Source organism: Vicugna pacos, chromosome 1, assembly GCF_048564905.1.
Source record: "Vicugna pacos chromosome 1, VicPac4, whole genome shotgun sequence".
In the NCBI taxonomy this organism is placed as follows: domain Eukaryota; kingdom Metazoa; phylum Chordata; class Mammalia; order Artiodactyla; family Camelidae; genus Vicugna; species Vicugna pacos.
In genome coordinates, this window is record NC_132987.1 from 6263962 (window position 1) to 6277748 (window position 13787).

Genomic DNA, 13787 nt, shown 5'->3' on the forward strand with positions numbered 1-13787 from the left:
GGGATCGGAAGTCAGTTGGGTGGCTGCACGTTGACGTGACCTGAGGAACTACTTCGACAACCCAGACGTCCAGGCCGTATTCACTGCAGTTAAGCTAGAATGGCCCAGGGTCGGAAACCAGGCAGGCGGCGGTTTAGAGCTCCCGTGGTGATTCCAGGGTACAGCCGGGTTTGGCGTCCTTTGGATAGTAGGTAGTGTTTTGGAGGCAGGAAATTGAATATACCTGCTTGGACAGCCTCAAGTGAAGTTTGTAACCCCCTCTTGGGGTCACTCAGAAAAATTGAGGCTTTTCTATGAACCAGCGCTCACCCCAAATTTAAGAAATGTGTGTGCAGGCAAGTGACTAGTTTCAAACAAAAAAAGGTGGAGGGCACGGGGGTGGAGCGGGGGTGGAGCAAGCTATTAGATCATTGATTTGGTGAGTAAAAAAGCATGCTGTTCGAGGAACCATGATAAATTAGCATTTGGGCATTTGCCTGAGATTTACTGGGGTGCCAGAAATCCGGTGCAACTATATGATTTATCATCACAGACATAGGCAACTAACCACAAAATTACACGTGGAAGTGAAGTTCTAAAACCAGTCTGTTATTTACTGGAGCCAGAACCATCCCGGTTTTCTCTAATTCTTTCTCCCAACACAGTTGAGCAGGGTTTTTCCTCCCAGAAAACTTCAACCTTGAGCAGGAGTCACTTTGAAATAGTTGAAAACTGTTCAGCTCATTTCTAGACTTAGCCACTGTACTTCAGCAGAACAGTAGTATTCACACTGTCCATGCCCAGGGGCCAACGGGAGGGCACCAGGCTTGCTGTGTGGTCCTCTTGCGAAGCTCAGGGGATTTTAATTTCAGTGAGGTCCAACAGCAACCATTCCCAATCAACCTTTAGCCAAGACGTACCAACCAAATCTTCTTAGTGATGTGAGTGTTACTGCTAATCTCTCCTGGTTTAACTGAAGGGAGAAACAGCTGGAGGTTACAAGAGACCTGAATCCTAGTCCCAGATTGTTTTGGGGGAGAACCAGCCAAGGGCAGTGTCTGATGTCATACTGCCACGCCCACGGTCACAAAGCAGTGGACAGGGGTTGTTTGTCAGGAAGAAAAGCCACTGCCAGAAACACTGCAGCACATCTGGGCAATGATTACATACCACAATAAAGCTTGAAATTTGTTGAAGCAAAGGAGAAGTTTAACGCAAAACTAAAGCACGTTCTATTTGGAATGATGGAAAAGACTTGGAGGAGACGGTGGCAGCGGGTTGCTCAACACTGTGAATGTAATTGACGCCACTGAATTGTACACTTAAGAATCATCAGGACGGCATATTTTATGGAATAGATCTTTTATCCCAATTAAAAAAAATTAAAAACCACAATACTAAGGCAAAACAATCTTTCATCTACTCCTAAGGTTGGCACACATATATTATCATGAAAATATCAGACCACGCAGAAAAACAATGAGCTACTAAACGACTCCATCCTCACTGCCAACCCCTCCCCTGCTTTGTCCTTACCCACCAACAGCCACAATCCAGTCTATGCTGGATAATTAATTCATACGAGGAATACCTGACCCAAGGATAATTAACATGGCCTGGTAATTAGAGACCAAGATCCCACCCAAAGTAGGTAATTTGATGGTCCTCTGATGCAGGAAAACGGTACTTTTTTTCAGATTTTCTTCTCTACTGCTGTCTTTTAGCAAAAGAGACAGAAGGATAGACACAAATCGAGAAGTAAGAGTACCTGGAGTCCAGAAATTCTTTTTGGATATTTTCAAACTGAGTCATAATTAACTGCACTCATGAAACAGTAGACTCTCCCAACTAAACAGTCCTTAAGAGTGCCACCTCTTTCATGAAGTACAGCCAAGATGGATCACAACTGTCTAAATGTAGTCAATGTAATGATTTATAAATGGTCTCTAGAGAGACTCTAGATTGCAATTTTAACAAGACAATGCAACTTTTGTTATAAAAAAAAAAAACCCAAAGACTTTCACATTTGATTTTATCAGTCACATTTTCATGGTAGTATTCACTTCTGCATGCAGTAATTTGTAGTATCACCGTTTCCTAGAGTATACTGTCCTATATTCTGTTTCCTAGCATCTATTCATACTGATTTCTATTCGGGATTTTTATATCAATGATGGAGTTTTTAATAGATTGGTAGGTCATATATAAAATATACCTTATTGAAGTTCATACCTATGTATATGTATTTTTCTGATGCCTAAGGAATATGAATACATAGTAAAGCCAAATTAAATTTACATATTTATTGTGTATAAAAGTATATAAAATACCAAAAAATAGTTTTACAGGATAACTGTTACTCAAGCATATCCCGTTACCTATTTTGCAGGTGTGGCTTTCTTTATTAGTGTGTTTATTGTGTATTTGATTCATTAGATAACTATCATGGACTATAAATATATATGCAAATTTCCAGCTGATATGAAGCAAAAACTTGATAAGTAATGCTTATAAGTAAGCATAACTTTAAAACCAGAACTGCTGAGCCTTCAGGCTATTTTTTTAATCATTTCTTTTTATTTACCCTGTAAAGATGACTTTCATTTGTATTTTATTTATATATAAAAATACACTTGGGAGAGAAACAAACAACATATTTATGAAAAATTTTGATGGGGACCAGCTTGTAACTGTTTTGAGACTGTAATTGCTTTAAAGATGGACAATACCCACTGTCTTATGACTTACACGACTGCAAAAAGATACTACCCATTCATGTCATATTTAATGAGAATTAAACTTATCTCTATGTGGAGGTAACAGACTCTCAAAAATAACTTTTCAGTTCACCTTGCACAAAGGGGTTTTGTCACTAAGAATTCACAACACTGCAAGCTAGCGTAAAGGCATCTTTGTGGCTGGCGTGTGCTGTAGTTTCGGATATAAACCAAATCTTTTCAATAAAAATTCCCAGATTTTGGTAAATCCAATTGTTTGGCCAACAGCATAACATGAATAGATGTCTGTATAATACACATACAGCTGTATATATATGTTCACAGACACTATTTGCCTGCCATACAAGGGAATGTCTCACAATTTAAGACTAGTCAATTACAGTCTTTCTCAGAAATTCTTTAAAACCCAGAGTAAGCAAAATAGTGCTCTATAATGAAGCAATTCCTACAAAAGAGGACAACTGCCACAGTGAGAAAAGGTGGGAAACCGAGATCTTGCTTCCCCCTCCGCCAGCTAGGAGAGAGAGTCTTCATAAGCCAAGCAAGACCAGGTTCCATACCTATAAAGTGATGGAAAAGAATCTGATCATCTTTAAGACCAAAAAAAAAAAACAAAAAAAAACAAAAAAAACTCTGCCTTTAAATTTAATTTAAAAAATCAAGTTCACTTTAGAGAGAATATAAAGATACAAGGAAATTTCTCACATGCTACATTAGATGTTTATCTATATATGAGACAGGTGTCAAACAAACAAATTAAAAAAAAAAAAAACAAAAAACCACTAAGGCAAAGGGAAACTTTCACTCACCAGATTCCATCTGTTACATTTGAATTCATGCATAATTGATTATTCAGGACTGGTAAGTTCTTTTCTCACTAGCCGACCACAGTTTTCTAAACATTATGTATTAAATCACTACAAAAGTGGACTACATTTCAGAAGCAGCCAGGGCAGAATAAGAATATTTTAAATGAAAAATTACATGCCGGTTAATAACAATACAGCTGACCTATGTTTAAGGGAGAGAAATTTTAATCATGTGCATATTAAATATTAATAACCTATTCTGTTATTGTTATAATAAGGTTAAGTAGGCATCTCTGGGCTTAAGGAAAGAGGGAGAGGTGGGAATGCATAATGGTGCAAAAAGATACAGAGACGGGAGACAGACATAAGGAAAATGTGTCAACAATAAACAAGAGGAAATGAAAAAGAAGGAAAAGATGAAGGTGGAAACTAATCTCTATGTGTCATTATGACTGCCAGAGTACTGGCAAAGAAGCAGCATCCTTTTATTTCAATTTTAATCATTTCTGAATTTTAATACCCGGCTCCTTTTGTAATTCTCCTGGCATCCCCCATATGCCTCCATCCCAGCCAAAACACCAGTGTAAATTAAATGGCAGGCAACCACACCACTGATGTCGCCTCCCCAAAGAACCTACCAGGTGACCAAAAGCAGAGAAAGGTATGTCTACCTTACCTCCCTGAGGACCTCTAGCCAATTAACTGGCTGAATGTTCTCTATTTTCTTTAATTTTGAAAAGAAGGACAGTCGTTAGGTAACATAGAGATAGAGAATCATTAAAAAAAATAAAGCAAGCCAGTAGTAATACAATAATCAGTGACCATCAGGGCCTGGAAAAATGAGTTTGCTCTCACTGGCACTAAGGAGCATCACATGATTATTTAATTACAGCTCTAATTTTTGTCTCGTGGATGGCAACATATCAACAATTAATAGGGCAAATAGAGGAGACTGTTTTTAAAGAGACAGAATGTACATGGTAATGTAATAGGTCACACAGCAGTGCACTGTTTAAGGAAGACTTTCCTTTGTGTAACTAAGTAGGACTGACTTGCAAATAGCCCCACACATGAAAAGAAATTTAAAGAGGAAGTTTTTCTTTTAAGACAACTTTCATAGAATGCCCAGAACTTTTCAGAATGTTTTAGAGGCACCTAACACAATCCTGTTGCAACTCTGGCATTAATTTTAAGAAGTGGAGTGAAACTTTCATTAATATAAATACCCTGAATCTTGAAACATTTTTAAACAATGTATATAGCCACAATAAAAAAACAAAAAAAAAAAAACAAAAAAAAAATCTTTTTATGCAATAATCATGTGGGGTCCTGAAAAAAATCATTATTGTAGGAGAGAACAGGTAGAGGTCTATCAGACTTGGGCCATTAGTGCACAGTATTTTTGGCCCCAGAACATCGGAAAACCCATTCCATGGTATCCTGACTACAAGGACCTGAGAGGAGTGCTCTGTGCTGATTCCAGGACACTTTGTTACCACAAGCCAAACACCAAAGGACCATGAACCTCAGCAGAGAGACCTCACCTCATTCTGAAGGTCAACAAGGGTTAAAAAAAAAAACCAAAAACCCAGTGCTATGGTCCCAAAATGACCTTTAGTCAGAGAAGGAAAACATTGGATTATCCAGAAAATGGGGCATGTGGAGAGGAGGTGTTCAGATAACCCCAGCAAAAAAAGAAAATTACAGAGAAAAGTCTGTTCCCACCAAACCATATCAGCACAAGCTAAATTCGCTATTTTATTTTAATTTAGCAAATCTTTAATGAGTGCTCCCTACGCAAGACACAGAATGCTAACTGCGAAGTTGCTACTATTCTACAGAACACAGACGTGCACCTCACCCTGAATTTTTTTTTGTAGTTTAATACCTTGTAGAAATAAATAGGAGCATCACCTGAACATTTGTAAAGTGGGAATACCAATGCATTTGTAAGTGCTGTCTAACAAGGTTAAAAGGTCTCCATATCCAAATGAACCAAGGGAATTCAAATCGTTAACCAACTTGATAGAATTGTCTAAGGCAGGCTCAGTTCAGCTTTTAACTCCTCTGGTTTCAGTCATCCATTGTTCTGCCAGAAACCAAAGGAAAAACCCAGGTTTCAGATTTGGCAAGTAACATAGTCCTGGAACTAGTGCTGTGATCAATTGCTCAAATGCACCTTAAATATCAGGTTGTAGAGAACTGTAAGAAAACACAACTTGGCTCAAGAATCAGTGACTAAAATGATTCCACAAAGAGGAGTCTTCAGAGGTGCTAAATCAACTCAATAAGCTTTTAATGGCTTATGTTGGCCAAAGTCATCACAAAACAAAAAGGTAGGCATCTCAAAATACAGTGTGGGAGGGTGAAAACTGCTGAGGGACAATGATTTCTAATGCCACTGGGCAAAGGTGATCAAGCCAATGCTTATTTCAGAGAAAGAAAGAAAGAAAGAAAAAAGACAGGATGAAAATTGAAAATTGTACATTCCCGTGTAAAGTTTGAAAATTAAGTGGCTTTAGCAGAAAATATTTTGAGAATTCTGGACCAAAAATCTGACTCCATACACTTTCAAAGACTATTTTTGAAGGAGCCTAGCAAGCAGCAGCTTGTATGTAAGAGTATACATCATTCTTTTTTAACATGACTGTTAATATACAGTTAACATGTCTCAGAAAAGGCTGTAATTAACTGTCTACCGCTCTAATAACACTAATAAGCGTACAGTATTATTAAAGCACAATGACTCCATACAAAGTAAGGCTGTCATTTTTAAACTTTTAAGATAATGTTCTCAATTGGTTTTGAGTCCCCTTAAACCACCCAAAAGAGAGCCCACCTCTAAGGAAAAAAAAAATTGAAAGCACAGTTATTAAAATATTGTTCTTTCCTCGACAGCCTGGAGAAACCTGTCTCATATTAGACAGAACATCTAGGTATCATTTCAGTTGGTGAAACACAGTGGGAAACACTTGGATTATTTTATCCATTCTATATATTCTTTTAAAATTGAAAACTGTAAGCATTTGAATTTAGTCCTTTATTTACTGATAATTTTTTTTTAAACCAGTGAATGGGGAGAGATAGGTTTGCTATTGCAAGAATCACATAGCCCTGTTGTTAATCCCCAATGATTTCCATTGTCTGCTTCACTGGAACAAGAAAACTCAATTGCATTCAACATCAAACAGCTAATTACGGACACACTATATTCAAGACTATCTCCATTTCAAAAGATATTTGAATAGACCAGGTTCTATTTTATTTATAATAATTATAAATTACAATCAAATATTTATAACATAAAATCGCCTTTACCTTAAAGTCCCTAACATTATAAAGAGTAAAGGCCAAACTGTCGTACACATGCTCTTAACGGCACATCAGAAACCATTGAGTGAGACCAGAAAAGAAGCGTCTGGCGATCAACTCTACTATATGCCTAGCTTCCTGGAAAACTGCAGCTAAAGAATTCCCCCTCACACAGATTACTGACTACCTTTTCTTTAAATATCTCAGGAAAAGAAGGTCTAGTAATTTCTCCTGGGTGCTTCCTCCCACATTTCATCACCCAGAGAAGAATGCACACTGTCGAATTTCTGTTGGGTCTCTGGTTCCAAATCATCCCTTGCTGAGAAAAAGCAACATCCCAACCCAGAGACTTCCCTCGGACACCAAACGCCGGGCTCTCCCTGTGGCTGCAGCCCTGATTCTCCATACGGAACTAATAGCAACTTTTCTGGCACTTACCCTTCCAAATATCAGAGGCTGCTCTCCGAATCTAGCCCTAGAGGAGCGCTCTCAAGAAGTAGTCTTTGATGAGGTGACAATGACGGAGTTCACTCTGGCACTGCTAGCAAGGCAGAAGCATCCCCAAATGAGGTGGTTACCAGTTGCCTGTGAAGCAGCTGGACCATTACTGCAGTTCTGAGGGTACGTCACAAATCAGGTCACAGCTCTGGGTAGAGTCCACCCACTTCACCCAGTGCAACGCCCTCCACTTCCTGCACACCTTGGGGGGAAGGGGTGCAGAGGAAGGGGGGGGCCAATGCAGGTCCACAGACATCCTAGCAAAGGCATAACCAGGTGCAGCCTGATGTCTGCTTCCTCTGCAAGCATTTTAGCTTCATCTGGGTGACCTGCACCCCGAGATGCAGCAAAATTTCATGCAACAAGGAGCAGGAGCTCAAGTGAGTGATGAGTGTAATAAAATATTGCACAGTTAAATGTCTTATCCAGCAAGCTCCTTCCTCCACTGGAAACTGAACCAACTCTGAAGTTTTGATCACAAGACATTTCATTCCCAAAATATCAAATAACTGGATTGAATAAATTTCAGCCGAATCTAGGAACATAAATGCCGGGGTACCGGTTAACTAATTTTCATCACTCATAACTAAACCAGATCACCCCAGAACCTAATTACATCCTTGAAAGTCCATTGAAAAGAGGTGATTAGAATTTCTATTTACGAACCTTCAGACAGCAACAACTGTGGAAGTGATACAGAATAACTGAAAAGAATAAAAATAGGCCAATATGCTGGAGAAATGCTACGCTACTAAATCTCACCCGGAATATATATACACACAATCTGTATCTATTTACTCTGAAATGAAATATCTGATCTTAAAAAAGACTTAAAAAAATAAACAGCAAAAGGTACCGTTGGCATAAGTTCAAAAGTACTAAATAATGTGTGTTAATGTGTTGATCATACTCTATGAAGACATCAAGTTTAAATAGACTTACCATTGAGAATCGCACTTAGGAACGATATATAAATTACCATAGTAGACACGTTTTCTTTGGTATAGAAGGAGAAGAACCCTGTGTAACAGGTTTGATTTATATGCTGTATTAAGACCACATTCTGCTCTGATGTCAATGGAATATGTGATTAGAGACTGACAACCGTGTGTACAGGATGAGTGTAAGAGCTGCTTCTAGAATGGAAGTGAAAACAAGCATTTTCTCAAGTTCATCAGAAGTTCTGGAATTCAACTTCAAGAGTGTTCTGCTGTTTCTAGGGGTCTCAAAAGAGAACGGACTTTCAATTAAAACTAAACAAAACACGCATGCATTTAGTATTGGAACAAAGTTGTAACCCCCGCTCCCCTTAAGGTTGGAAAATTAACAAAAAAACAAAGGAGGGAAGAATATTTTCAGGGGAAAGCTAACAGTGTCAATCAATCATCAATCAATATCAACGTGTCCCACTTTGCAAATACTGCAAATACTCATATTTGCAGATCTCCATTAAAAACTGCAACATTCCAACTAAGGGTTGGGAGGGAAGACACTTCATCAAAGTTTTTATCTACGTAATCAAATAGTTGAAGTTACCTATTTGGAACTTTGTGGAGAGCGACTGTAGCAAACATACACTTGAATGTGTTGGAACGTATTTGTCCTGAGGTGGCTCTAAGATGACTATTTTAAGCGGCATGCGGATCCTTGGGGGATTTAGATGTTACAGTTGAGGTACATAAAGCAAAAGTGCGTAACATTTCTTTCAACTCGCAGGACAGACACGAGAAGATGAAATTCCTTGTCTTTCAAGTGTAGCCACTGGGGGATGATCGGAAAACCTCCTCTCGACCCCTGCCCCCAACCAGGGAGAGTCAGAGCCCTGGATTATAGTACAGGTAGATATTAAAATGGAGACAGAGCGGTTATTTAGTGGTGACAGGAATATAAATACATGCACTAACCTATAAACTGGTATTTACTTCAGGAAGGTAAGTAATATTTTTCCTCCGATTGCTGAGCTGTCAGTTTAATGCAGCGTAAATAAACAGTAGGTGTCTGCTAGCTCAAAGTAGGAAGTGTTCATTCCACACGAGGAACAGATTACTGAAGCCTGATGGCCATCACGCTGAGACATAACTTTCATTTTACCAGAACATATACCCTACCGTGGAGGATTTTTCGTGCCTGCTCTATTAATTAACTTAAACTCTGTTCTGTCTAAAAGGTAAACCAATTTGTTAAAATCATCCCAGAGTTTGGGAGTTTGAAAACCAAATCAATTTGGAGAGCAGGAGTAATGTTCTGTAATCTGATCACAAATGCTAAAAAGGAACACTTCATAGGATCAGCAGCAACTATACCAAATCAAAGAAAGACAAAGAGCATATTTAAATACAGAACTAAAGAATCACAGTTACTGACTGAATTTACTCAAAATCCTCCTCCTCTGCTTAATGAAAAGCAACTGGCACCTTTAATGTTTTGCAACCTTGTGCCTCTTAGGTCCGATCAATATGTATGCTGATTCTGCTCTCTGAAATATCCAAAGGGAAATCATTCATAAAAACCCAGTCACATTCCTTAATTCTAATCGAAATGTTACTGAACTCCCCTGAGAGATGCGGCAAGTGTGAAGATCAAACTGATATCCTTCCTAACAGCATTCATGTAAAATGTGGTTTTCTTCCCATTTTCTATACACCACAGAGCTATGGCAGTATACAGCAATTCATGGTCTCCTTGCACTCAAGTACCAAGCGGAATATCTCCTGGCATCACTGCAAATGGGAACTCACCTTATCTAAAAAGCATAAAAGGCAATTTGGGGAGGTTTCTATTTAAAACACGAACAAACTTGGATCATTAATCAGTGGACTGTAAAGGGAAAAAGAAGTTTGGAAAATAACACATTTTTACATTTGACTTCAACATGTCTAGACATAGTCCAAAGATTGATCCTGTCATATGTATTTATTTTATATACTTCATCAGCCCCGAGTACTAATATACTACAAGCATCATTCAAGAAAACACGTCTTGGAAGAAAAGATGTGTTTGTGTAAAGGGCCTATCTATGTATGGCCCTTTTGGAAATTTACAGAGCAGATGAAAAACCACTAGAGTGCTTTAGAGAGTCCCTGCTGTACATCCATGTTGTGTTTAGCTTAATAGTGTTTGTTACCCAAAGATTTTTACAATAATGAGGAACAGGTGCCTGTCACCTGACCTTTTAGGCCTAATTTACAATCCACAACCTGTCATGTGAAAAAATGATGGAAAATCTCCCCCAGATATTTCAGTCTTTGCTAATTTAATGCAGACTTTCTTAACCATCATTCAGCATATCAGCTTATTCAATCGCAGGTTCATATAGCCGGCCACAGACTCCTTTGCAAAAATAAACCAATATTCATTTTGTTGTTGTCCTTGTTTAAGATGCTGAGAGACAAAAGAACTACTTTTGCAGATGATCAACCAAAGAATATATTAATTTATTACAGCAACTGAACAAAAGGCATTCCTTTTGAATACTTTTACATACAAAGAACTATTATATATTACATATTTCAGCTTGTGGGAAAATGAAGAATGCATTGATTCTGGAAATAACTATTCAGACTCTTGGAAGTTCTTTAAGTCTTCTTTCTCTGCTGATCTTTTTTTTTTTTTTCTCCCCCTGCTTCTTCCTCTTGTCCCTCCTGCCCCTCCCCTCCCATCCCCACCCCATACAGGTTTTAAGGCACTGGTACTTTAGGAGGGAAATCCCTATTTGCTCTTTTTCCACCCATCATTTGTATCCATTATTCAGAAAGGAATACAAAATTGAGCAGTGATTTTTATTTCTCTGGTATAATCTTGTTATGTGTAGCCATACTCAAATTTAACAATGCTTTGTATTTTATAGCTACTGTTTACATATTATGTATTACATATGACTGAATGACTCTACATGTAAAATATTGTTTCCATTAGGAAAAATATGAAGTAATAAGTGTCAAATGGCGATGAAGAATAAACATGCCTGGTATATTTATAAAATGCATAGTCGTTTAAAACGTGCACAAATAGGATACATATTTTGCCACTGTTACATTTTACATGGTAGACACATCGTCTGAAGTGTATTTAATAACGTGCCTAACCAAGTTAATTAAAGTATTTATGTCTGGTGATTGTGTTAAACACTTAGAGAGGTAGTGAAAGATACAGCCGGTTACTTCTGCTAACTAAAGTTGAAATTATACACTTATTATAACCTTTTCTAACAATGTGAGAAAAACAGAGTAAATATATTAAATTTGTTTCACAACAGATGCTTAGGTTGTTAATATTTAAGATGCCTATTCATGCTATTCCTGTCTGCACATTTGTCAAAAATGTAAGCCTGAATGCTAATGTTTGTCAGCAGACCGGAGGAGCCAGTATAAGAATGTACCACTGTTCTACTAAAATAATATGCAATAGAAATAAAGGACGGCTGCTAAACCCTAGCATTAGTACCACACAGCAGATTAAAGGTTTTTCAGAGCAAACACCTCAACCTTGGTTTATTCCAGTCTTGAGGTACTTTTTTTTCCCTCCCAGCTACGTTTGACTACAGAGTAAATCTTAATTCCTGACATCTCAGAAAAATCCACTTTAAGACTGGGTGTAAATTTCAATAAAGTTTCAACTGGATGAGTTACTCGGTCAGCAGCACGAACACTGTAGATTTCAGGGACGGATTAGGTCAAATCCTGACACCTAGCAGTCGCGTTTTACTCTTTCTTACCCCCTCTTCTGTCCTCTTGGGAAAGTCCGGTCCCCTGGTCTCCCAGGATGCAAGCATGGAACCCCAGTCAGTCGGGGCAGAAAGGTTCTCTCCTGAGAATCGGACGTCCTTCTGTTTTCTCTGCCTCTTTACAACCGTGTGGAGTCCAAGTCTTAACTGCATTTGCCTGGGAATCTGGAATGCTGCTGAGAAAGTTCGCCGAGGAAGGGCGCAGAGGTCAAAGTTGCCAACCAGGGCACTTTGAGAGGCAATCCTGTGGTTGACACTTTTAAGTGAAATTTGCAAAGCCCTAATGGAGGTCAGGGCCAAAACCCCAGCAAGGACCCTAAGCCCCTCTCCGTCTTCTGGGGTCATCCCCAGAGTCCAGCTCAGCGGATTTCCCCGGTACGCGCTTGTCACGCCCCAGACCTGCCACCTGCCTGTTTCGTCCCTCTCGTCATGATTGTCTAAACCTACGCTCCGCCGCCCCGGGAGTCTCGGTCGGGGAGCGCTCAAAGAAGGCCGCCACGCTCGGGCCGGGACCGCAGGAGCGAGACACGGTGCGGACCCTGAGGCCGCACCTGTGATGTCTCTGTCCCCGCAAAGAGGGCAGCACCTCTTCCTGCCTCCAGCCCAACTCCAAACCCACATTCACTCCAGGAGCCGCTACAGGGCCGACCTCCCTACAACCGGCGAGGGCTCGAACCGCGGAGTGCCGCGGCTTTCAAACTCCCGGCTCCAACTTGAGCGCCCTGGCGCCCGAGCGGCTCCCGGGATGGAGAAGTTGCCACAAACTTCCCAGGCCCCTCTCTGAGGCCGCTCCAACCAGCCGCGGCGGCGGGGGGCGGAGGGAGGCGCAGATGGACCGAGGAAAGATGCTGAGCTTACTTGCGATCCGGCGGGGGAACGTTTCCACTCCCCAGCCTACTCCGCCGGGCACCTTTCTGCTCCGGGGCGCACAGAGAGGGTCTCCCTTTTCCCCTGTGCCTCCTTCTGTCTTTTCGACTCCCCCTTTCTCTTCCAAAAGGGGTCAGACTGAAGACCTGGAGGAGTTTGTTCAGCCGGGGTCTGTCGGGCAGGTGTGTGAGCGGGTCCACACCCCGAGAGAGAACGAATGGCATCTTCAAGTCCCCCGTCCCGGGGTGCTCTCCCTCACTCTACCCGCCACCCCTCCGGATCCGGCTGCGCGAGAGGGCAGGGATTCGCAAGACCCCTGCCGCCGGGCGCCCACGAGAGGGGAGCCGAGCCGCCCCAACAAGGGGCACCGCGGGTGGGTGCGACAGTGAAGTTTGGATAGATTTCGGGAAAAAAAAGAGAGACAGAGATGAAAGAGCAAGAGTGGGGGGCAAAAATAAAAGAGAGGCAAAGGAGCAGAACTCACTCAGGCATGGGCGCTGGGGGCGGCGGTGGCTGCGGAGCGCGGCCCGAGACCGGGCGCGGCTCCCCGGGAGGGCGCGCCGGCGTCGGACTTCCGAGGCGGCGGCTTCTGCCTCTGGTGCCGCCGCCGCCGCCGCCGGAGCTGCGGCTGCCGCGGAAGTTAATTGCAACTTGACTTCAAGTTGTCTTCTTTTCCCATCCGAAGTGGGCGTTTAAAGGGGAGAGCGAGGCGAGGAGCGAGCTAGCGAGCGCGCGGGGCCGAGGGAAGGAAGAGGGGGGGTGGAGGGAGGAGATGTTAACGGGGGGAGGGGGAGGGGGCGGCGGCGGGGGCGGGAGGGGGAAGGGGCCGGCGGGAGCCGCGCTCGGCTCTGCGGTCGCCGC

General features: G+C 41.3%; 1 protein-coding gene across 1 annotated transcript in view; it reads right to left on the bottom strand.

The window, feature by feature from the left end:
• The window catches only part of SATB1 (SATB homeobox 1), a 100170-nt gene extending 86601 nt beyond the window's left edge, over window positions 1-13569 (bottom strand). The window contains exon 1 of the mRNA XM_072946906.1: window positions 13411-13569. The gene's annotated coding sequence lies outside the window, so the exon portion shown is untranslated. The remainder of the gene's footprint in view (window positions 1-13410) is intronic.
• Window positions 13570-13787: the final 218 nt, after the last annotated feature.